Source organism: Salmo salar, chromosome 19 (genome assembly GCF_965601325.2).
Source record: "Salmo salar chromosome 19, fSalSal1, whole genome shotgun sequence".
In the NCBI taxonomy this organism is placed as follows: Eukaryota; Metazoa; Chordata; class Actinopteri; order Salmoniformes; family Salmonidae; genus Salmo; species Salmo salar.
The window spans coordinates 81,583,587-81,606,823 of NC_138309.1; the positions used below are offsets into that span (position 1 = coordinate 81,583,587).

Consider the following 23,237-nt stretch of genomic DNA (forward strand, 5'->3'; position numbering starts at 1 on the left):
TACTGTGTCTTAAAGCCCAGCACACACCCAAACCCTTTACTGTGTCTTAAAGCCCAGCACACACCCAAACCCTTTACTGTGTCTTAAAGCCCAGCACACACCCAAACCCTTTACTGTGTCTTAAAGCCCAGCACACACCCAAACCCTTTACTGTGTCTTAAAGCCCAGCACACATCATTTAGATCTTAGATTGGAATTGTTTACATTGGACTACAACATTCACTGAGTGTACAAAACATCCTAAAATTGGAGTTGCACCCCCCCTTTGCCCTCAGAACAGACTCAATTTATCAGGGAATGGACTCTACAAGGTGTTAAAAGCATTGCAAAGGGATGCTGGCCCATGTTGACTCCAATGCTTCCCACAGTTGGGTCAAGTTGTCTGGATGTCCTTTGGGTGGCGGACCATTCTTGATACACACAGGAAACTGTTGACCGTGGGAAAAACCCAGCAACGTTGCAGTGCCAGGTACACCCAAACCGGTGTACCTGGCACCTACTATCATACCCTGTTCAAAAGGCACTTTTGTCTTGCCCATTCACCCTCTGAATGGCACACATACACAATCCATGTCGCAATGGTCTCAAGGCTTTTATTTTTTTTAAATCCTTCTTTAACCTGTCTCCTCCCCTTCATCTACACTGATTGAATTGGATTTAACAAGTGACATCAATAAAGGATCATAGCTTTAACCTGGATTCACCTGGTCAGTCTCATGGAAAGCACAGGTGTTCCTAATGTTTTGTACACTGTCTTTTTACCCCTGGACATTAATACCGTTACAATATACCTTATACTGAATTATCATCATTCTGTGATTTATGACATTGTTTTAGTCTACATATGCATTATTTGGGGGCTGCTTTTTCCTCTAAGCAACAAAAACACAATGTGGGCATGAGGCTTGTTACGGTCTCTTAGTGAGCTTCAATAAGTTCTGCATAAACAGCTCCAGTCAAACTTTGTCCTATTCTTACTGTACACTGGGGTGCATCAGAAGAGACAACTCTCCTTAAATCTCATTGTTTTATAACACAAGATAGCGTGGCTCCATCTGCACTGTCGCTGGAGGGATTATGTCTGTGTAGGAGTAACACCCCTGAAAGAAGACAATGCCTCAACTGTATCCCTTCTCTGCAGATTGGTGAATACAGGGGGTAATAATGGCTTCTACACCAAACACACTGAGGTAAGAACTTACACTGTATTTATTGTTATCCAGCATTGAATCGATGCAATTTCACAGTTCACTCTGAGCTTGTTCTCCTCCCTCTGTTGCGGTCCTGCCTCTCCCCATAGTGATGTCACTGACTGACACAGTCAGGCTGTCCCACACTTATGATATCACTTCCTTTTCATCCTATGTTTCCACCCCCAGTACCTCTCCTCATCCAGCAGGTGGGTTTGCCTGTGCTCCCAAACACACACACACTGCTCCGTCCCACTGTGAAGAGAGAAAGAGAGAGATGTCAGTATGTCATTTGACAGGAAGGATGAGCGAACTTACAAGCACATTGGTTTAATAAGAAGAGTATTCTAAATGGTCTATAGAGACTTCATATTCATTCACATACATTTTTAAAATTAACTTCCTGAATTGAAATGGAATTGAGCGCTGCCCCTCAGTAGAGTGGAGCAGAGTAACAGAGACTTATAGAGCTGCTGATGATGTCCTGGTAGGGACGCCAGCTGACATCCCTCACACAGGCGTCATGGTCAGAGAGTCGGGTCACAACGCTGGCCGTCAACACGTCATAGACTGGGCACGCACACACAGTTAGCACACATTACACTGCTCTTGACCCCCCCCCAGCATAGCGACTCACCGATGACCTTCCCAGTGGAACAGCCAGTGTAGATGAACTTCTGTCCGGTGGTGAACTCCGACAGCGTATGAGCGTGTGCAGAACACAGTGACCCCTGTAGGTCATCACTGAGGTGTCGCCTGCCAGCTTGTGTCTCCTGGCCTGGGAGGACAGATGGACAGCAGGCAAACGACAGGTCAGTCGACACAACCAGCTATTGGACAGTTAAGTACAGCTGCCTCAAGTACAGCTGAACAACAATGGGAGGGGTAGTAGGAGACGAATGACTAAACATACTGTATACCCATGTCATCAATACTTAATATAGCAAATATGAGATTTTCTGAGAGCAATCTAGAGTAGACTACAGTCGGATTGGAGTGGCCTTTTCAACTAGTGTTTCTGGCCCACTTGCTAATCTAAATGTGATCTAGACTAGGACCCAGTACAGATGTACAGCAACCTCATGGTCTCCCCAGCACCATTCTGGGCAACCTGCTGCCAACGGTAGTCCCAGTCCTGCTGGACGATGTTCAGCCGCAAGGCCACCAGGCCCTCCATGGGGGAGAACTTCCTCATGTCCCACAGCCTGATGGACTGGTCCTTTGAGTTACAGATCAGATAACGGGCGTCGCCCTGCAAGGTGAAGAGAGGAGGTTTATAATGGACCTGTATCTTCCTGACAGGGATTAGTGGAGTCAACAGGCACACAGGGGAGGTTTATAATGAACCTGTATCTTCCTGACAGTGATAGTGGAGTCAACAGGCACACAGGGGAGGTTTATAATGAACCTGTATCTTCCTGACAGGGATTAGTGGAGTCAACAGGCACACAGGGGAGGTTTATAATGAACCTGTATCTTCCTGACAGTGATAGTGGAGTCAGGCACACAGGGGAGGTTTATACCTTAATGTGCACAGTATCAGGATGGAGTGGTTAGAGTTTTAGACCCTGTCCAAATACTAATAATGCATCCTTCCTCACTATCGAAGCTCTTGCTGATTGGTGAAACGGCACTGCATAGCTTTTACCTGTCCAGTTATATCAGAACAGTGCATTTGTGTATAAACAGTAAATTGTCCCATGTATGTGTTTAGGGCTTTGATATCAATGATTACATACATAGTAAGAGAATGTAAGAGGGTGATTGCACATGCTGGACGCATACACACGGTAGTGGTTCTCTATTAACTTGCTGTGGATGAAGGTGATGCCGTCTCTGTGTCCAGACAGCTGGCCCACGGGCTGGGGTCTGTCCTCCCGCAGCGTCTACCTGTCCCACACCTTGCAGAGCGCGTCGTCACTGCCTGAGAACAGCAGCTGTGACGAGCTGTCGGCAAACGCCACTGTGTTCACATCGTGGTCGTGAGCTTTGATCTGAGGAGATAGAAGGGGCGGGGGGGAGGGAGGAGAGCGAGATGGCAGAGGTCAACAACACAGTGATGTGGGTCATGACAAAAGGGTCCCAAGAGAAGAGGGTTGCTCTGTATCGTCAGCTAAAACCAGAGGCGGTGGTGTGAAGCTTACAGTGGGAAGACAGAGGGTGACCAGGTTGTGACTGAATACTTGCAATGCCAATGTCCATAGGCGGGCGGACACACACACCTTAAGAGTTCTCTTATTCTGTTCCCGATCGATGACATAGAAGCAGCCATCGTTTGCTCTGTGAAGAAAAAACAGGGTGCTAGGCTATAAAACGCAACAAACTATTTTTTTATTTTCAAATGTCTCGGAAAATGCTAAATTGGGATGAAATAAATTGGGTGCACTCACTCTCCAATGACCTCTTTCCCATCTGTGGAGGCAGCCAGAGAGAAGACACAGAACCTATTCTTATCAGGGCTAAGAGGGAAGGACAGAACATTAACCAGCCTCAGCCAGAGAGAAGACAGACGGGTCGACCCCAGCTGGTGAGAGTAGGCAACAGGTTAGAGAACTGGCAGTGTGGTGACAACCTCTCCCTCAACTTCAGAAAGACTAAGGAGCTGATTGTGGACTACAGGAAACAGGGGTGGGGTAAAAGCAGCAGAAGGTCAAGGGCTTCAAGTTCCTTGTTGTCCACATCACTAAGGACTTAACATTGTCCTCTTACACCAGCAATTGTGAAGAACACACGTCGCATGGCAACACCTCTTCTCAGGAGGCTGAAATTATTTGGCATGGCCCCTCAGATCCTTAGGAACTTTTACAGCTGCACCATTGAGAGAATCCTGACAGGTTGTATCACAGTCTGGTATGGCAACTGCACCACCCGCGACCGGCAGGCCCTACAGAGGGTGGTGCGGACGGCCCAGCGCATCACTGGGGGCGAGCTCCCAGTCATCCAGGACATGCATGCCAGGCAGTGTCTGAGAAAGGTCTGAAAAATGTCCCGCCTCCAGCCACCCGAGACATGGACTGTTCTCCATGCTGCCATCTGGCAGGTTCAGACAGACTCCTATACAGCTTCTATCCCCTGGCCACAAGACTGTTAAAATGGCTAACTACTTGTCATGACGTTGGCCTGTGGGTAAGGTTTATGACCCCCCATAAATACCTTTCTCCCTTCCCCTCTCTCTCTGACCCTACTGAAGGACTTTTGAATAGCCTTTGTTAAATATAGAGAGTCTGGGAACATCAAACAAGTGGGGGGAAAGGAACCATATTTCGGTAATAGAACCAGTTGGAAATATACCAGGTACTTAATGAGTATGGATGTCAGTTCGGTTGTCATCTGAGACATTATGACTGATGACAGGACGACAAACTGTACCTGGGAAAGTATACACATTCTAGTTATCAGATTCACATGGAATTGTTGTGCAATTTAAATGTTTGATATTGAAACTGTTTGTTAGGAGATTAAATGTAATTTAGCTCCCAATTGAGAGAATTGGGTTTTCATAAGGAAAGAGCCCTGACCAATCAGTGGCCCGCCCCTGTGAAGAGACATGGGTTATAAACTATGAAACACACCCTTCTCCCCCTCCACTATATAAATCAGTGACAAAATGTAACCTCCTGTTCCGGGTACGTGAGGTCTGCAGCCTCTGCGTTAAAAGGACTCACATGTCAAGTACAGAACTAAGCCAACCTCAGCGTGAGCTTTGGTTGTGAATGGTATGAACTTTGAACTCTTATTCACTACAGAAGTGATACTTCCTAGCCGTTGAGTTAGCAGCGACCACTGTAGACGTGGGCTAGGAAAGGACGGACGACTATCCAGTCTAAAACACAACAAAGATACAACGTATCCATTTTACCACCAGTGACATTCTTCCGAGGACAGGAAGATCTCTGTTGGCCAACACGGCCAGCATCTACGACCAACCTACCGAAGCGCAGCTCAGAGTAAATATTTATTGCATTTTCCTTTTCCAAATGGGCGGTAATTTAGAATGCACAAGATAACGTATTTACTTTCATTCAAGCCCAACCCCCTTTCTTTGTGTAACAAGCTGCCATGCCGGTTTAGCCCACTAGGGCACATTCTATCATTTCCTTGTAACCATATCTGTTTGTTATGCATTTCTGTGAATTATTTAGTTAGCAAATAACTGATTTTAAGACAATTGATGTATGGATGACTGATAGTGAAGACTGGGTTTGTGCAGATAACCAACAGTTTACGACGTTTGGAATGAGACTGACTTGAGGTAAACGAATACGTCATTAATCAGAAGACTCAGATCAGATAGTATGATATCTGAAAGTTATATTAGGAAAAGTATAACTTTAATCTGAATATATTCCTTGGTGCCCCGACCTCCTAGTTAATTACAGTTACACGATTAATCAGTTTAATCGCGTAATAATAATTACAGAGAGTTATTTGATAAACATGTCTTCCGTTTTAATGATGCCAAAGACACGCCATACTGCTCTCCCACAGATTATACGGTCATCCACAGACAACCTACACTGCTGCTAAAATGATTAGATGTATTACTCCATTACGCTGTTGTCCATTGATTGCAATTACCATTTATCCTGCTACTGGTCACTATTACTTCTGTTTACATGTAACAGAACCTTCAGAAAGTATTGATACCCCTTATTCCACCGTTTGTTGTTACAGCCTGAATTCAAAATGTATTAAATACACACAATACCCCGATTACAGCCGCGAGTCTGATTAATGCCGTGTTCAAAACAATTGGTAATTCGGAAATCTCCAACTTCCGAGCGATCAAAACTTATTTAGGCTTGGCATAACAAAATGGATGGAATACTGACTGACTCAAGACATTATGGGGTATTGTGTGTAGTCAAATTACCAGGTTTCCAGCCAAACTTTTTACACGCGTAAAGTACGTCTGATAAATATATAGAGTCATGACAGGCCTGATGGAAACAGAAAATGTTTCGGTAAACTTTCTAAATGTAGAAAAAAAACAAGCTCGACAAAGTGGGATCTTTTGATGTCAGTAAAATTAATTATGCGAGAAATTTGTGGAAACACTTATGCGCAAATATTGATATAATAACCATCATATCGAAGTAAACTTGTCACACGATGATACGGTGTGTGGTCCTCCCACTACGACTCAGGAAACCATGCAGTTTATTAGGCTCCAGATTCAATCATTTTATGATGAACTTCACAGGGTGGTGAAAGAGCACAGTGATCTTGATGCTCTTTTCCAATGAATATTGAGGGTCTTATTCTGGTGACATGATGATCGATGCTTGACAAATCGAAATATTCTTGCTGTTATCCATAATAAAGCTCATCACGTAGACTAGCCTACCCACACTGTAACTGTTGGATAGAGCGCATGCCAAGACCAAAGTAGGCACATTTGCTATTGCGACAGTTCGTGACAACACTAAAATCAGTAGAGTTAAAAATGCAATGGAAACGCATCGAAAATTTCATTTTTATTCGTTACATGAAAACGTAACTAGAAAAAGTACATTGTGTGCATCATCACGCACTGGTTTTTATCCGCAACAAGTCAGTTTGGTGGAACTAATATATTAGAATATTTGCATGAAAATTGGATGGAAACTTGAGCTATGTACACAAAATCTCAATTTAATCCGTTTTAAATTCAGGCTGTAACAACAAAATGTGGAAAAAGTCAAGCGGCGTGAACACTTTCTGAAGGCACTGTATATTACCATAAGTATTTATGTATTCCTGCTACAAGTCACTTTTCAGCTCCGTTTACATGTATATACTGGCAGAAACAACCTTTAACCATCATCATAGTTCTTGTGTGGTTTTTATTCTTACTTCAATGTTTTATAATATTTCCTATTAGTAGTAGTAGTAGTATCACTGCATTGTTGGGAAAGAGCTCTCAAGGTAAGAATTTCACTGTACCGTTTTACACCTGCTGTATCCTGTGCACATAGCAAATAAACTTTGAAACTTGAACGATCTCTCGTCTGGGTTACAAGGGAAGAACAGAACATTAACCAGCCTACACTGAGAGACAACTCCAACTATGGAACATCTACAACCCATGGAAAGAATTTGCCTGAAATGGGGCTGCGCTTAAAGCTGCAAAATACGTTACTTTTTGGACAACCGGACCAAATTCACACAGAAAAGTGGGTTATAGAAGCAAGTCTAAGAAGCAGTAGATCTGTTCTATGTGCGTTATTTCGATGCGTCCCTTAAGTTTCGTTTTGTCTTTTACACACCAGCTTCAAAACAGCTGAAAATACAATGGTTTTTAGTTCCAAAAATATATTTCACAGCGTTGTAGATGGTACAATGATTCTGTACACTACACTTGCTTGTTTTGTCACAAACTGAAATTAGTTAGCCTATCAGAATTTTAGCAGCCAGGAAATGGTGGATCGATTTCTGCATAGTGCACCTTTAAAAAGTTTCAATCCTAACTTGAGAGAGAATCTGTGTAAGTCTCACTTTGACATCAATTCATAAGTAAAAGTTCAAGACACACACACTGTTAGTTTGCCTAAAAATCAGTAATTAAATGGGAAATCACATGAACTGAAGTACTCAGCTATCCATGTAATTGATGTTCTGGACGATTAATTTATCTAATTTAAAACATTTCCTGTTGCTCCATCAGTGGGAAACAAAACCAGTAATAGATGGCTGAGATGACTAGCTCTAATGTCATGCATCCTTGTGAATCAAGAGGATTGTAGGTAGGATAGTTAATTTCCTCCTTGGTTAAGCTATAAGTACTATGAGGAGAAACACTAACTTGTGGTCCAGCTCGGTATGGGTTTCACTGTCTCCATCTACACTGCACACATAAACTAGAGGGATACAAGAGGGCACACGTCAGTACAAACTACACAATGAAACATCCTAACAAGAAGCCCAAGAGCGATTCTGAGCCTATATTCTGGAGAATATTGTGACAGAAATCTAGTGATTTTGAAATCACTCGTTTCAAAATTAGCAAGAGTTTAGCTTTTTATTTATCAAAGCTCCCGTGATTATTGACTGGTTAAAGTAACTGTCCACTGAAAAGTTCATATTCTGTTAACTCATACCCAAACAATGTTATTGACGTGTCCTATATTCATATGTGGCCAAAGCATTACTAATTGGAGAATTAAAAAAATAAATAAAGAATACCCCACCACAAATTTTAATTTTAAACAGACCGGTTCAAAAAATGTATTTTTCTTGCAAAAATATTTGTGACCAGTATACGCCCACACCACTCAAATACAGAAAAGCTGCTTTTTAATATACTTAAAATTGTTTTCCTTATAAAAAAAATGCTAGTTAACTCATGTAATTATAGGCCATATTTCATAGAAATGTAGAAACACTGGACCATTACTTTAAAGCTCTGTCATCCCACCTCCATATCTTCAAATTAAGTTATAATCATGCATCAAAAACATTCTATTTTTTAAAAGCAACCCTCCCAGTGTGTGTAGTGAGACCAGCTGGAATAGAGCATCTTGTGGGAGTCGGGGATGACTGCTTCAGGTTAAAGCGCCCCCTACTGGTGTCATACAGATGTATGTTCTGGTCTGAGAAAGACAGGGAAGCATGTGTTAGGAACCAGAGGTCACTACCGATAAAAATAAATAAAAAGTGACATTGTTTTAATATGTATTTGGACATGTAAACACAGCGATGTCGTTAAGAACTAAAAGGAATTGCAATAGTTTTCCCCAGTCCACTGTAATGGTTGTGTTGTTTCCTTCTTCCGCTCTCACGGAGCTCCGTCAGCATGTGGGTTAGAGTGCTCACTGAGTCCCAGAATTCCATTGCGCTCTGTTGCTCTTCACTCAGACATTTGCATTTATGATGGATTAGAGTTTGGAGATGTTGTTGAGTCTGACAAATATCAAGTATGTCACCTTGAAGTTATAGGACCACAACCTCTGGTGATAAACCAGACAATGGAGGAAGGTTGGGTATCAGAGGGAGGGCTAGCTCAGTACATCCACACAGATCCAGGTCAATAAGAGTAATTGGTTAGACCAGCTGTGGTCCAGACCAAGCATGCAGATACCCAGGGCTCTGGCCCAAAATCAGGTCCATTCACATTATGATTTGAATTGTCAGCCCCATTGTCAGAATGGCCCTGTGTATTCCCATTGAAAGGTATGATATGGATGAGCACATTTTCTTGGGGTAAATCCACTGTTTTAATTCCACACAAGAGATTTGCTTTGGTTATTTCTCAATGTAGGAGAGGTCCCATCTGGGGTGCCATTTTCTATGTAATGGTTTTGACTTGAGGTTATTGTTTGTAGGAGTGCCAGGTAGGTTGTGCCTACCAGAGAAAATATTGATTTCTCCTTTTGGTTTGGAAGGGAATGAGTCCCGTCTGGTCCATCAAGTCTACACCAATACAAAGGAATCGTGTTAAAAAAATTAAAATCAGTATGGAAATAACCTTGCATAAACCCTTAAAACATTTGAAATAACTTCAAAAATTATTTTGCGTTGGTTATGTTAACCAAATAAATCACACCACACACACAAAAAAACAAAGATGAGCTCTAGCTCCTCAAGGAAAGGTCCAATACCTCGGGCCTGAAAGAGTCCAGCCCGGTAAAGGAGTTCAGTGAACCCAAGTGACCTTGTCCTGTCATAAAGTGATGCGTAATCCCAGTCTCATTAAAACAATCAGATTGCAATCAACTATTTTACTATAGAGTGTCACATCTCTGTAGTCTTCACTACAACTGAACACATCAATCACGGTATACATCACACCAAAACAAATGAAATATCGTATGCAAAAAGTTGTAGTAAGTCAGACAGACAATCCAATCCTCCAACAGATCTCCAGCGGGGGAAAGGCCATGAAGAAACAGCAGAGACCAACGTAGAGCAGTAGTCCAACAACAGACATAAGTAGATCTAATAGTGGCTGATCCTGGATACGGCTAAAGTACACACTTTTTACTACAAACAAAAACGAGCTTCCAAGCTGAGGGGAGACCACTTCCTCTCTCACACCACTGTCACAACCCACGTCCTTACCATGGCCGGCTGAGAGGAACATGTTGCCATTGTTACTGTACACACCACAGAATGCCTTCTACTGGTATGTGTCCTTCTGTGCCACATGATTGGGCAGAAAACAGAGGAGACATTTCAATGACAACAGGCTCCTCTTCACCTGTCAATATTCAGGTCAATGATCTGATCGATAAGGCTTTATTCATGTAAACAAGTTTAAACTATTAAATTGAACAATTTATAAAGCATCAGCTTTCACTTGTTTTAGCAATGACTTCACGGCGAGTAGTTTATGCATGTGTAGATATACTCACTGTGAGCGAATGTGAATGCACTCTCTGTGAGAAAAACTGGAGCCTTGACACCGGCCTTGTTCCCTCAGAGAACATATTTTTTTTTTTAAAGAACTACCCTCTTGACCTGAGAAACAACTTTGTAAGAAACTACTGTGACAAAGCGAGACCAACATGAAATTGCTCGACCTCACCTCCGTCAGCATGTGAAGCTTTGCCTGGCTTTCAGGCCGGATGAGGCAATGGCCAAGAGGTTCTGAGTCCGGATTTCACTCGGGTCCAACTCCTGAGTGTCGGGCTGGGAATCCACTGGCAAGACACAAGCCACAGCAGCAGTCAGCCAGAGACCAGTGGGGCATACAAGTGTAGGTATAAACACTTTTGAAAGGAACATGCCATTATCATGCATTATGTTCAGTCTTAAGACACTTGTTATTGTTTATTTAACAGTGTTGTCTAGTAAGTGCATTGAAATATGTATGAAGAGCACTATATAAAATAATCACGTTTCTTGGGGTCGTTTTTCCTTTCATTGCTTGCGCTCACAGTAAAAACCGCAGGATGTCTGTGACTAGTGCACACTACAACAATGACACCCAGTTTGGTTTACCAGGAGGGTTGCAGCTGACTCCCAGGCGCCCCTGCCAGGCATCAATCGATGTACTCGTCAGAGTCCGAGAACAACTGGACGAGCTGCGGACCTGTCGCACCATTCACATGGATCAGCCTCACCTTCCCCCTTCAGGTGCACACAGAGATGGGGAGAGGGTTGGGAAAACACTTTGTGCTCAGTGACATGAACTACGGCTACATATGTAGAACCCCAAATGAGCAATCACTCCATTCAGCATTAGGGGCGGATAATTATTATTTTGTGCATGTACTACAGACGGCTATAAAATCGGTCCAATAATACAGGACTGGTAAAGGCAGTTATTCTAAAAATCGTGTGTATATATATATATATATGTATGTGTGTGTGTGTGTGTGTGTGTATGTATGTATGTGTATATATATATATTGCTCAAAAAAATAAAGGGAACATTTAAACAACACAATGTAACTCCAAGTCAATCACACTTCTGTGAAATCAAACTGTCCACTTAGGAAGCAACACTGATTGACAATAAATTTCACATGCTGTTGTGCAAATGGAATAGACAACAGGTGGAAATTATAGGCAATTAGCAAGACACCCCCCAATAAAGGAGTGGTTCTGCAGGTGGGGACCACAGACCACTTCTCAGTTCCTATGCTTCCTGGCTGATGTTTTGGTCACTTTTGAATGCTGGCGGTGCTTTCACTCTAGTGGTAGCATGAGACGGAGTCTACAACCCACACAAGTGGCTCAGGTAGTGCAGCTCATCCAGGATGGCACATCAATGCGAGCTGTGGCAGGAAGGTTTGCTGTGTCTGTCAGCGTAGTGTCCAGAGCATGGAGGCGCTACCAGGAGACAGGCCAGTACATCAGGAGACGTGGAGGAGGCCGTAGGAGGGCAACAACCCAGCAGCAGGACCGCTACCTCCGCCTTTGTGCAAGGAGGAGCAGGAGAAGCACTGCCAGAGCCCTGCAAAATGACCTCCAGCAGGCCACAAATGTGCATGTGGCTGCTCAAACGGTCAGAAACAGACTCCATGAGGGTGGTATGAGGGCCCGACGTCCACAGGTGGGGGTTGTGCTTACAGCCCAACACTGTGCAGGACGTTTGGCATTTGCCAGAGAACACCAAGATTGGGAAATTCGCCACTGGCGCCCTGTGCTCTTCACAGATGAAAGCAGGTTCACACTGAGCACCTGACAGACGTGAAAAGAAAAAGCACAACCATGAAAATCTTTCAAACAGGTCACTAAAGCAGAGCAAAAGAGTCTGGAGACGCCGTGGAGAACGTTCTGCTGCCTGCAACATCCTCCAGCATGACCGGTTTGGCGGTGGATCAGTCATGGTGTGGGGTGGCATTTCTTTGGGGGGCCGCACAGCTCTCCATGTGCTCAGGCCAGAGGTAGCCTGACTGCCATTAGGTACCGAGATGAGATCCTCAGACCCCTTGTGAGACCATATGCTGGTGCGGTTGGCCCTGGGTTCCTCCTAATGCAAGACAATGCTAGACCTCATGTGGCTGGAGTGTGTCAGCAGTTCCTGCAAGAGGAAGGCATTGATGCTATGGACTGGCCCGCCCGTTCCCTAGACCTGAATCCAATTGAGCACATCTGGGACATCATGTCTCGCTCCATCCACCAACGCCACGTTGCACCACAGACTGTCCAGGAGTTGGCGGATGCTTTAGTCCAGGTCTGGGAGGAGATCCCTCAGGAGACCATCCCCCACCTCATCAGGAGCATGCCCAGGCGTTGTAGGGAGGTCATACAGGCACGTGGAGGCCACACACACTACTGAGCCTCATTTTGACTTGTTTTAAGGACATTACATCAAAGTTGGATCAGCCTGTAGTGTGGTTTTCCACTTTAATTTTGAGTGTGACTCCAAATCCAGACCTCCATGGGTTAATAAATTGGATTTCCATTGATTATTTTTGTGTGATTTTGTTGTCAGCACATTCAACTATGTAAAGAAAAAAGTATTTAATAAGATTATTTCTTTCATTCAGATCTAGGATGTGTTGTTTAAGTGTTCCCTTTATTTTTTTTTGCAGTATAAATATATATATATATATATATATATATATATATATACACACACACACACACACACACACACATACACACACACACACACACACACACACACACACACACACACACACACACAGTACTAGTCAAGTTTGGACACACTTGCTCAATCCAGGGTTTTTATTTTTTACATTGTGGAATAACAGTGAAGACATCCAAACTAGTAGTAACCATGTTAAACAAATCAGAATATATTTTATAATTGAGATTCTTCAAAATAGCCACCAGCTTGACAGCTTTGCACACTCTTGGTATTCTCTCAACCAGCTTCATGAGGTAGTCACCTGGAATGCTTTTCCAACAGTCTTGAAGGAGTTCTCACATACACTAGTTATTTTTATTCAGATTTTTCAGGGCCCTCTGCATCCCTACTTCCCACAGCTAGTGTCACGTCCTGACCAGTAATAGGGGTTATTTGTTATTGTAGTTTGGTCAGGATGTGGCAGGAGGTATTTGTTTTATATGGTTCGGGGTGGTTGTGTGTTTAGTGGTGTGTTTGATTTATTATTCCGGGGTTTTGGGCACTGTTCTATGTTAATGTATTTCTATGTTTAGTCTAGTTCTTTGCATTTCTATGTTTAGTTAATTGGGGATTGGACTCTCAATTGGAGGCAGGTGTTTTCTAGTTGTCTCTGATTGAGGGTCCTATATATAGGTATGTGTTTGTTTTGTGGGAGATTGTGCTGTGTATAGCTCTGTGCCTTACTGGCCTGTTATTAGTCGTTTTGTTGTGTTGAGTTTGGTTTACCTTCTTTGTCCGTTGAAATAAAAGAAGATGAGTGCACATTTCCCTGCTGCGTCTTGGTCCGCTTTACCCTACGACAACCGTGACAGCTAGAGTATGGTGTTGAGTAGGTTTTGACTTGGAGCAGAGCACTTCTCATGTGCTAGGTCTACTCTTTAGCTAGACTTATTTTTTTTTAAATAAGTAGGCAAGTCAGTTAACAACAAATTCTTATTTACAATAACGGCCATCCACAGACGACACTGGGCCAATCGTGCACCGCCCTATGGGCCTCCCAATCACAGCCGGATGTGATACAGCCTGGATTCTAACCAGGGACTGTAGTGACGCCTCTTGCGCTGAGATACAGTGCCTTAGACCACTGCACCACTCAGGAGCCCGGTCTCCCAGTCCCAGCTACAACTTACCTCCTCAATAGGTAAGTCAGCACATCAATATAATCGTGTTCCTCCTCAGTTAATAACTGCATGTCACCCTGCTGCCACTCAGGCGATCTGCGTCCTCTACCGCTGTTGGATTCTGCTTCAGAACCGTCAGGGTTGACGCTGGAGCCCCGACCGCCGGACATCCCGGAACTAGACAGAGCCCATAGACAGTGAGCTTGGCAGGGAAGTCAATTATGTTGTCTATGAGAAGTGAATAATGATAAGAGTCAGAAATATGTTTGTGTGAGAGATTGACAGACTACTACCAAAAATACTTAGCTAGGATAATTTATGGCAAAACAAGAAGCACAATCTACTTACTCTAACGTTAGTTGCATATCACTAGCTGACCATCGCATGTATTGTCTGACTAATCTATGGACTAACGTTATGTAACCAGCTAGCCTAGCTTAAATACCTAACATACACTAAAACATGCTTGACAGTTCTTTGGTGCTGTAGATTAAGTGTAATAACTTGCCAATTATGTTGTCACGAGTCAGTTTATGAAAACGGTTGTTATCTGTAAATGATCAGCCTTTTTCTTTGCCGATGTTTTCAAGATATTACCAGACCAAAGTATGCTAAACGTCAGCTATGCACCATAATGTTTACAATGCTGGAATCCCAACGCGTGTCTTTTATTATGCCCAGAGAGGAAGACTCAAATCCGCGGAAAAACTGTCTCCCTCAAGCAGATGTTTTTTTTTTTTAATTATTTTTTTTTACCACCAAGCAAGGAGCTTTTGTATGGAGGTCAACGAGTGTCGAATTTGGTCAACAAAAAATGAATGGCTTATATTTGATCGAATATACGTTTCGTAATAAGTAACACGTGACATCCCGGCAATTTTGAGAAAAAACACTTAATATCAGAGTTGTCTAGAGATGGCTATGCATGTTCATGGTATGAGGCTAGTAGCATAGCGTCTCCAAAAATGTTTATAACTAACCCATTGTTCTATCCGCGGCATCTCAATTCCATTTCAATTTAAGGGCTTTATTGGCATGGGAAACATATGTTAACATTGCCAATGCAAGTGAATTATATAATAAACAATAAAAATGAACAGTAAACATTAGTCACAGAAGTTCCAAAAGAATAAATACATTTTAAATGTCATATTATGTATATAGTATTGTAACAATGTGCGATCACCATTGAATACAGGCAGTTGACGTCAACAACCCTCATCGAATATTCAAACAAAGATTACAATAATGAGATCTATCCACCAATCCAAAGAAAGGATAGGCGGGAGCTAGAGATCCCGCCATGCCGTTTTGACGACAACGACTCCCATTGTGAGCGGATTCGGAGACGTATCTTGTTAGTATATACCACAGATAGATGACAACATCTTTGTCCATACTTCAACCTCAGTGGCCTGTGCACTTTTGCTGTCACGTGACCCACTGAAATTGTGCCAGTGCATGTTGAAACTTGGATGTGTAGACCTTATAAAATTCAAGTCATGTCTATAAAACTCTATATATGGATTAGCATTCTCGACAGGAAAACCCTGAAATGAGGACATAAAACCGCAAGGATATCAACAAATTACAAGGATTTTATTTAAAATTGTATTATGATCCCCATTAGTAGACACCAATGGCGACAGCTGGGTCTTGACACATAATGGCAGTGGCGACGCGTCATTCAGGCAGAGCACCACATGCATTTTTGTTGTTGCCCGTTTTGCATGTTACTTTGGCAGTCACACGTGTCTCTTTTTTGCTTTCTTGAGTAAGGCAGCTCCAAAATGCAGGTGTTTCAGCCTAGGCCAGTGCTTTCTCTGGTGGTGGGGCAGCCAGTGGAAATTACGGAGCGTAGGGGTTGGTAATGTTCTCTACTTGCCCTGTGATTGGCTCAGTGTTCTGTCTCTCAAAGGGACACTACTTCCCCACAAACTCTACGGGTAGAGCAAAACAATTCAAGCCCCTTGGGTGCTGCCATATACTTACATTAGAAGTATCTCAGTGCTAGACACATCACTACAGACACCCAGGTTCGAATCCAGCTGTATCACAACCGGCCATGATTGGGAGTCCCATAGGGCGGCACACAATTGGCCCAGCGTTGTCCGGGTTTGGCCGGTGTAGGCCGTGGTTGTAAATAAGAATTTGTTCTTAACTGACTTGCCTAGTTAAATAAAGGATAAATATGAAGATAAATTATTGATAAAACGTACTGGTGCTCATCGCCATTGAACATAAACATTATACAACAAGTTGGAAATTGCAAAGTCAACAATGAGCCGTGACCAGGAGACTCATGAGGCGGCGCATAATTGGCCCAGCGTCGTCCGGGTTAGGGGAGGGTTTGGCCGGCCGGGATGTCCTTGTCTCATCGTGCTCTAGCGACTCCTTGAGGCAGGCCAAGCGCCTGCAAACTGACTTCGGTTGTTAGTCCGACAGTGTTTCCTCCAACACATTGGTGCGGCTGGCTTCTGGGTTAAGCTAGCAGTGTGTCAAGAAGCAGTGCGTCTTGTCTCTTGACCTTCACCGAGTCCGTAGGGGAGTTGGAACAATGAGACAAGATCATAACTACCAATTGAATATTACGATGAAGGGGGTAACACCATGGGCAAGAAAAGTTTTAATACAATGGCCATGCCATCAATCCAGCATGACTTCTGCCGCCTTCAAAACAACTGGAAACTCGGAACTGGGAAATCTCAGACTTCAATGAGTTCAAGACAACTAGGAACTCAGATAAAACTAGCTCCGACTGGGAAAATACAGAAAATAATTTTAAGCGTTCATCCAACTCGGAATTGTAAATCGGGATTTCGGGGCTCTTTCTAGAGCCCACAAGAAGCACCGCGCCACTTCCATGTTCAAGTGAGAACAGCACAACAAAGTGAGTACAAAAATGTATTCTGTGCTGCTGCATAAATGATGTAATATGCCAGGGAGATATGTATACTGTAGCTAAGAAAGTAATACTAAGTGTATTTTGTGTAGTAAGCTGTTAGTAGCCCATGTGCCTCACCCTAATAATTTGAATTGTTTAGTGTTGTGTTGTGTAGTGGCTTAGCTGGCATGCATCCCCAACATTTCTTGTTTGTTTGCCAGACCAAGATTTACATGCTAAAATCGCCACTGCATAACGGAAAAGACCAAATACTTTAGAATGTACATGTAGTTTGCGTGTTTGTATGCATCTATGAGTTACACATACATGTCAGTACATACACAACAAGTGGGTCACATGGGGGAGAAGCGTTGTCATGAGGTGTTGCTTTATTTGTTTTTTTTGACACCAGGTTTGCTGTTCACTTGTGCTATATCAGATGGAAGGGAGTTCCATGCAATCATGGCTCTGTATAATACTGTACGTTTCCTTGAATTTGTTCTGGACCTGCGGTCTGTGAAAAGACCACTGGTGGGGTAAGTATGTGTGTCAGTGCTGTATGTAAGTTGACTATGCAAGCAATTTGGAATTTCAAACGCATTCATGTTTCTTATAAAAAAACATGAATTGATGCAGTCAGTCTTTCCTCAACTCTTAGCTAAGAGAGTCTGGCATGCATAGTTGATATTAGCCCTCTGATTACAATGAAGAGCATTTTCTGGTCCAGCTGCAGCTTAACTAGTTCCTTCTTTGCAGCACTTGACCATATGACTGGACAATAATCAAGATAAGACCAAACTAGGGACTTGCGGGACTTGCTTTGTGGATGACATTCAAATCAAAATGTATTGGTCACATACACGTGTTTATTGCAGGGGTAGCGAAATGCTTGTGCTTCTAGCTCCGACAGTGCGGTAATATCTAACAAGTGATGTCAAACAGTTTCACAACATATACCCAAAATACACGTAAATCTCAGTAAGGTATGGATTAAGAATATATATACATATGTCAGAGCGGCATTGGACTAAGATACCGTAGAATAGTATAGAGTACAGTTTACACATATGAGGTGAGCAATGCAAGATACGGAGACATTATTAAAGTGGCCAGTGATTCCTAACCTATGTCTATAGGCAGCAGCCTCTGATGTGCTGGAGATGGCTGTTTAACAGTCAGTGGTGTAGTATAGAATACAATACAGTATATACATATGAAATGGGTGATGCAATATGTAAACACAATTTAACAGTGACTAAGATACCGTAGAATAGTGTGGAGTGCGGTTTATACATATGAAATGAGTAATGCTAGATACGGAACATTATTAAAGTGGCTAGTGATTCATTTCTAAAAGTGTCCAGTGATTCCTAATCTATGTCTATAGGCAGCCGCCTCTCATGTGCTAGTGATGGCTGTTTAGCAGTCTGATGGCCTTGAGATAGAAGCTGTTTTTCAGTCTCTCGGTCCCAGCTTTGATGCACCTGTGCTGACTTCGCCTTCTGGATGGCAGTGGCTTGGGTGGTTGATGTCCTTGATGATCTTTTTGGCCTTCCTATGTCATCGTGTGCTGTAGGTGTCCTGGAGGGCAGGTAGTTTGCCAGCGGTAATGAGTTGGGCAGACCGCACCACCCTTTGGAGAGCTTTGCAGTTGTGGGCGGTGCAGTTGCCATACCAGGCAGTGATACAGCCCGACAGAATGCTCTGAATTGTGCATCTATAAAAGTTTGAGGGTTTTAGGTGTTTAGCCAAATTTCTTTAGCCTCCTGACGTTGAAGAGGCGCTGTTGCGCCTTCTTCACCACACTGTCGCAGTTGTAAATGAGAACTTGTTCTCAACTGGCCTACCTGTTTAAATAAAGGTGAAATAAAACAATTTATAAAAATAAAAAAATGTTTATGTGGGTGGACCATTTCAGTTTGTCAGTGACGTGTACGCCAAGGAACTTGAAGCGTTCCACATTCTCCACTGCGGTCCCATTGATGTGGATAGGGGGATGCTCCCTCTGCTGTTTCCTGAAGTCCACGACCATCTCCTTAGTTTTGTTGATGTTGAGTGAGAGGTTATTTTCCTGACACCACACTCCCAGAGCCCTCACCTCCTCCCTGTAGGCTGTCTCATCGTTGTTGGTAATCAAGCCTTCTACTGTTGTCATCTGCAAACTTGATGATTGAGTTGGAGGTGTGCTTGGCCATGCAGTCATGGATGAACAGGGAGTACAGGAGGGGGCTGAACACGACCCCTTGTGGAGCCCCAGTGTTGAGGATCAGTGAAGAGGTGTTTCCTACCTTCACCACCTGGGGCGACCCGTCAGGAAGTCCAGGAACCTGTTGCACAGGGCGGGGTTCACACTCAGGGCCTCGAGCTTGATGATGAGCTTGGAGGGTACTATGGTGTTGAATGTTGAGCTATAGTCAATGTACAGCATTCTTACATAGGTATGCCTCTTGTCCAGATGGGACAGGGCAGTGTGGTGGCGATTGCATCATCTGGGGATCTATTGGGGCGGTAAGCAAATTGAAGAGGGCCTAGGGTGGCAGGTAAGGTGGAGGTGATATCCTTGACTAGTCTCTCAAAGCACTTCATGATGACAGAGGTGAGTGATACAGGACAATAGTCATTTAGTTCAACTAGCTTTGCTTTCTTAGGTACAGGGACAATGGTGGCCATCTTGAAGCAACAGTTTGAAAAAAATCTGAACACACCAGCCAGCTAGTCTGCGCATGCTCTGAGGACGCGGCTAGGGATACCATCTGGGCCGGCAGCCTTGCGAGGGTTAACACGCTTAAATGTCTTACTCATGTCGGCCACGGAGAAGGAGAGCCCACAGTCCCTGGTAGTGGCCTGCGTCGGTGGCACTTTATTATCCTCAAAGTGAGTGAAGGTGTTCAGCCTATCCGGAAGCAAGACGTCGGTGTCCGTGACGTAGCTGGTTTTCCTTTTATAATCTGTGATTGTCTGTAGACCCTGCCACATACATCTCGTGTCTGAGCCGCTGAACTGGGACTCAACTTTGTCCCTATACCAACATTTAGCCTGCTTGATTACTTTGTGGAGTGAATAACTACACTGTTTGTATTCTTCCATATTCCCAGTCTTCTTGACCTGTTAAATGCGGTGGTTCGCGCTTTCAGTTTTGTGCGAATGCTCCCATCTATCCACGGTTTCTGGTTGGGGTAGGTTTTAATAGTCACAGTGGGTACAACATCTCCTATGCACTTCCTGATAAACTTATTCACCGTATCGGTATGTGTCGATATTATTTTCTGAAGCTACTCTGAACATATCCCAGTCCGCGTGATCAAAACAATCTTGAAGCATGGATTCCGATTGGTCAGACCAGCGTTGAATAGTCCTGACCACGGATGCGTCCTGTTTGAGTTTCTGCCTATAGAAGGGGAGGAGAAAGGTGAAATCGTGGTCTGATTTGACGATTGGAGGGCGGGGGAGGGCCTTATATGCATTCTGGAAGGTAGTATAGCAATGGTCGAGGGTTTTAGCAGTGTGAGTACAGCAATCAACATGTTGATAGAATTTCAGGAGCCTTTTCCTCAAATTTGCTTTGTTAAAATCCCCAGCTACAATAAATGCAGCCTCAGGATATGTGGTTTCCAGTTTGCATAAAGTCCAGTGAAGTTCTTTTGAGGGCTGTCGTGGTATCCGCTTGGTGGGGGATATAGACCGCTGTGGCTATTATTGACTAAAATTCTCTCGGGAGATAGTACGGTCGGTATTTAATTGTGAGATATTCTAGGTCGGGTGAACAGAAGGACTTGAGTTCCTGTATGTTATCGCAATTACACCATAAGTCGTTAATCATAAAACATATACCTCTAACCTTCTGCTTCCCGGAGAGATGTTTGTTCCTGTCGGTGCGATGTACTGAGAACCCAACTGGCTTTACAGAGTCAGACAGTATATCTCGAAAGAGCCATGTTTCTGTGAAACAGAGTATGTTAGAATCCCTGGTGTCCCTGTGAAAAGTAACTCTCGCCTTGAGCTCATCAATTTTATTATCCAGAGATTGGATATTAGCGAGTAAAATACTCGGGAGTGGTGGGTGGTGTGCATGCTTCCTGAGTCCGACCAGAAGACCGCCTCGAGTACCTCTCCTTCGCCGGCGTTGTTTTGGATCAGCCTCTGGAATAAATTTGATTGCTCTCGGGAGAGTAAACAAAGGATCCGCTCCAGGGAAGTCGTAGTCCTGGTCGTAATGCAGGAAGTTCTGGTGAGTTACCGCCGCTTTAATATCCAATAGTTCTTCCCGGGCTGTATGTAATGACACAAAACAATTCCTGAGCTAATAACATAAAAAATAGTACATAAACTAACAAAATATTGCAGAGTTGCTTAAGAGCTAGTCGCGATGCTGCCATCTCAGTCGGCGCCATGTCTGATAAAGTGTAGCAACTGAGTGTAAATCAAATGAAATGTATTTATAAAGCCCTTCTTACATCAGCTGATATCTCAAAGTGCTGTACAGAAACCCAGCCTAAAACCCCAAACAGCAAGCAATGCAGGTGTAGAAGCACGGTGGCTAGGAAAAACTCCCTAGAAAGGCCAGAACCTAGGAAGAAACGTAGAGAGGAACCAGGCTATGAGGGGTGGCCAGTCCTCTTCTGGCTGTGCCTGGTGGAGATTATCACAGAACATGGCCAAGATGTTCAAATGTTCATAGATGACCAGCAGGGTCAAATAATAATAATCACAGTGGTTGTCGATGGTGGCTAGCTTAGTTCATCCCCCTAGCTAGCCTATTATGATGCTGCCTAGCATTGATTTGTTAAAAACCATGTGCAAATAACCAAGGAATACAAAAACCATGACTATTCCAATTCCAAATAGGTACCTATATAAACAAGACACACTTTAAAAAAAAATCTAAAATGTGATTTCTGACATGATCGAGGGGTGGGGGGGCTCAGTCTGGATTTCAATTTACTCCTGAAAATGGTAAAAGCAGAATGCACAAGGTGCAATTTTGAAATTGGATAGTACATCAGCCGTTTTCCTCTTGTCATGTCAGTCATTGCAGACTGAGTTATGTTGTCATCAATGTCCAAATCAACTAGGCCATGTCAACATTTTTTTTAGCTCATTCTTTTTGCCCATTGATTTTGTTGTATTGTTTTTGTCACTCAAATATCACATGAACACACAAGAAATGACAATGCTGGAAGTGGGGCCTGAGTGAAAAAGTTTGGGAACCTGTTCTATAGGGTAACATTTGGATTTCTAAATCTCAAATGGTTGCTATAAACTTGTCTTAAAATCTCTTAAATGTGTATTTAAAAATGATGATTGCGCAGGATTAAATTTTTTTTGTATTTCATTTGGAAGGTAATTATACTAACTCAATGTTATTTGTTTTGGTTTTTTTAAAGGTTGGTTAACAAGACCAAACACACCTAGTGTGGTGATCGAGGTTGGAAGACACATTCCCATTCCCAATCATCCAACATCCCCAGCCAGAGTGGATCCAAAACTTGCTGAAAGGCAGATGAAAGTATCATTCAGTGACACTGGAAGTGATTGCTCTGATTTGACTGACTCCACATATGGACAGGTTGGTAGTTCATTATTCTTTAGAAGTGGTTGAATTACCATGTACTAGGCCAATGACATCCAGACGCAGGTAAGCTAAAACCACGCCCACGGCGTTCTATTACGCTCCCATTGGCTAGCTAGCGTTGTCTCACTGACAGGCGATCAGTGCAGACAGTGACCTTTCAAGGTAAGGATGGACAGTGGAATTTAACAATTAGCTGCCTACCGTAATGCAGGCCTATTATTATCATGTTTGGTAACATTTGCCAATGTATTTATTTTCAAAGTTTCAATGAGTTGTACAAATGTCTCATAACTCTGCTGTATTCCCTAAATTGAAGGTCAGCTATCTCGGTATTTGACTTTGATATATTGTCATTAGTAGTCTACTATCAGGTAAACGCAAATGCTTATTATTCATAATTTCTCAAATATTTATTAGCTAATAATTCAGTCGAATACTCTATGCTACA

At 43.2% G+C, this 23,237-nt stretch overlaps 1 pseudogene across 1 annotated transcript; it reads right to left on the reverse strand.

The window, feature by feature from the left end:
• Positions 1 to 1,191: 1,191 nt before the first annotated feature.
• LOC106579669 (DDB1- and CUL4-associated factor 11-like) lies at positions 1,192 to 14,539 on the reverse strand (annotated as a pseudogene). Its single transcript, XR_014381577.1, has 8 exons — positions 14,343 to 14,539; positions 11,112 to 11,240; positions 10,703 to 10,810; positions 7,975 to 8,029; positions 3,581 to 3,733; positions 3,413 to 3,470; positions 1,828 to 3,184; positions 1,192 to 1,445 (listed from the first exon to the last, which is right to left on the reverse strand). The product of XR_014381577.1 is annotated as a DDB1- and CUL4-associated factor 11-like (transcript).
• Between the last annotated feature and the right edge of the window lie 8,698 nt (positions 14,540 to 23,237).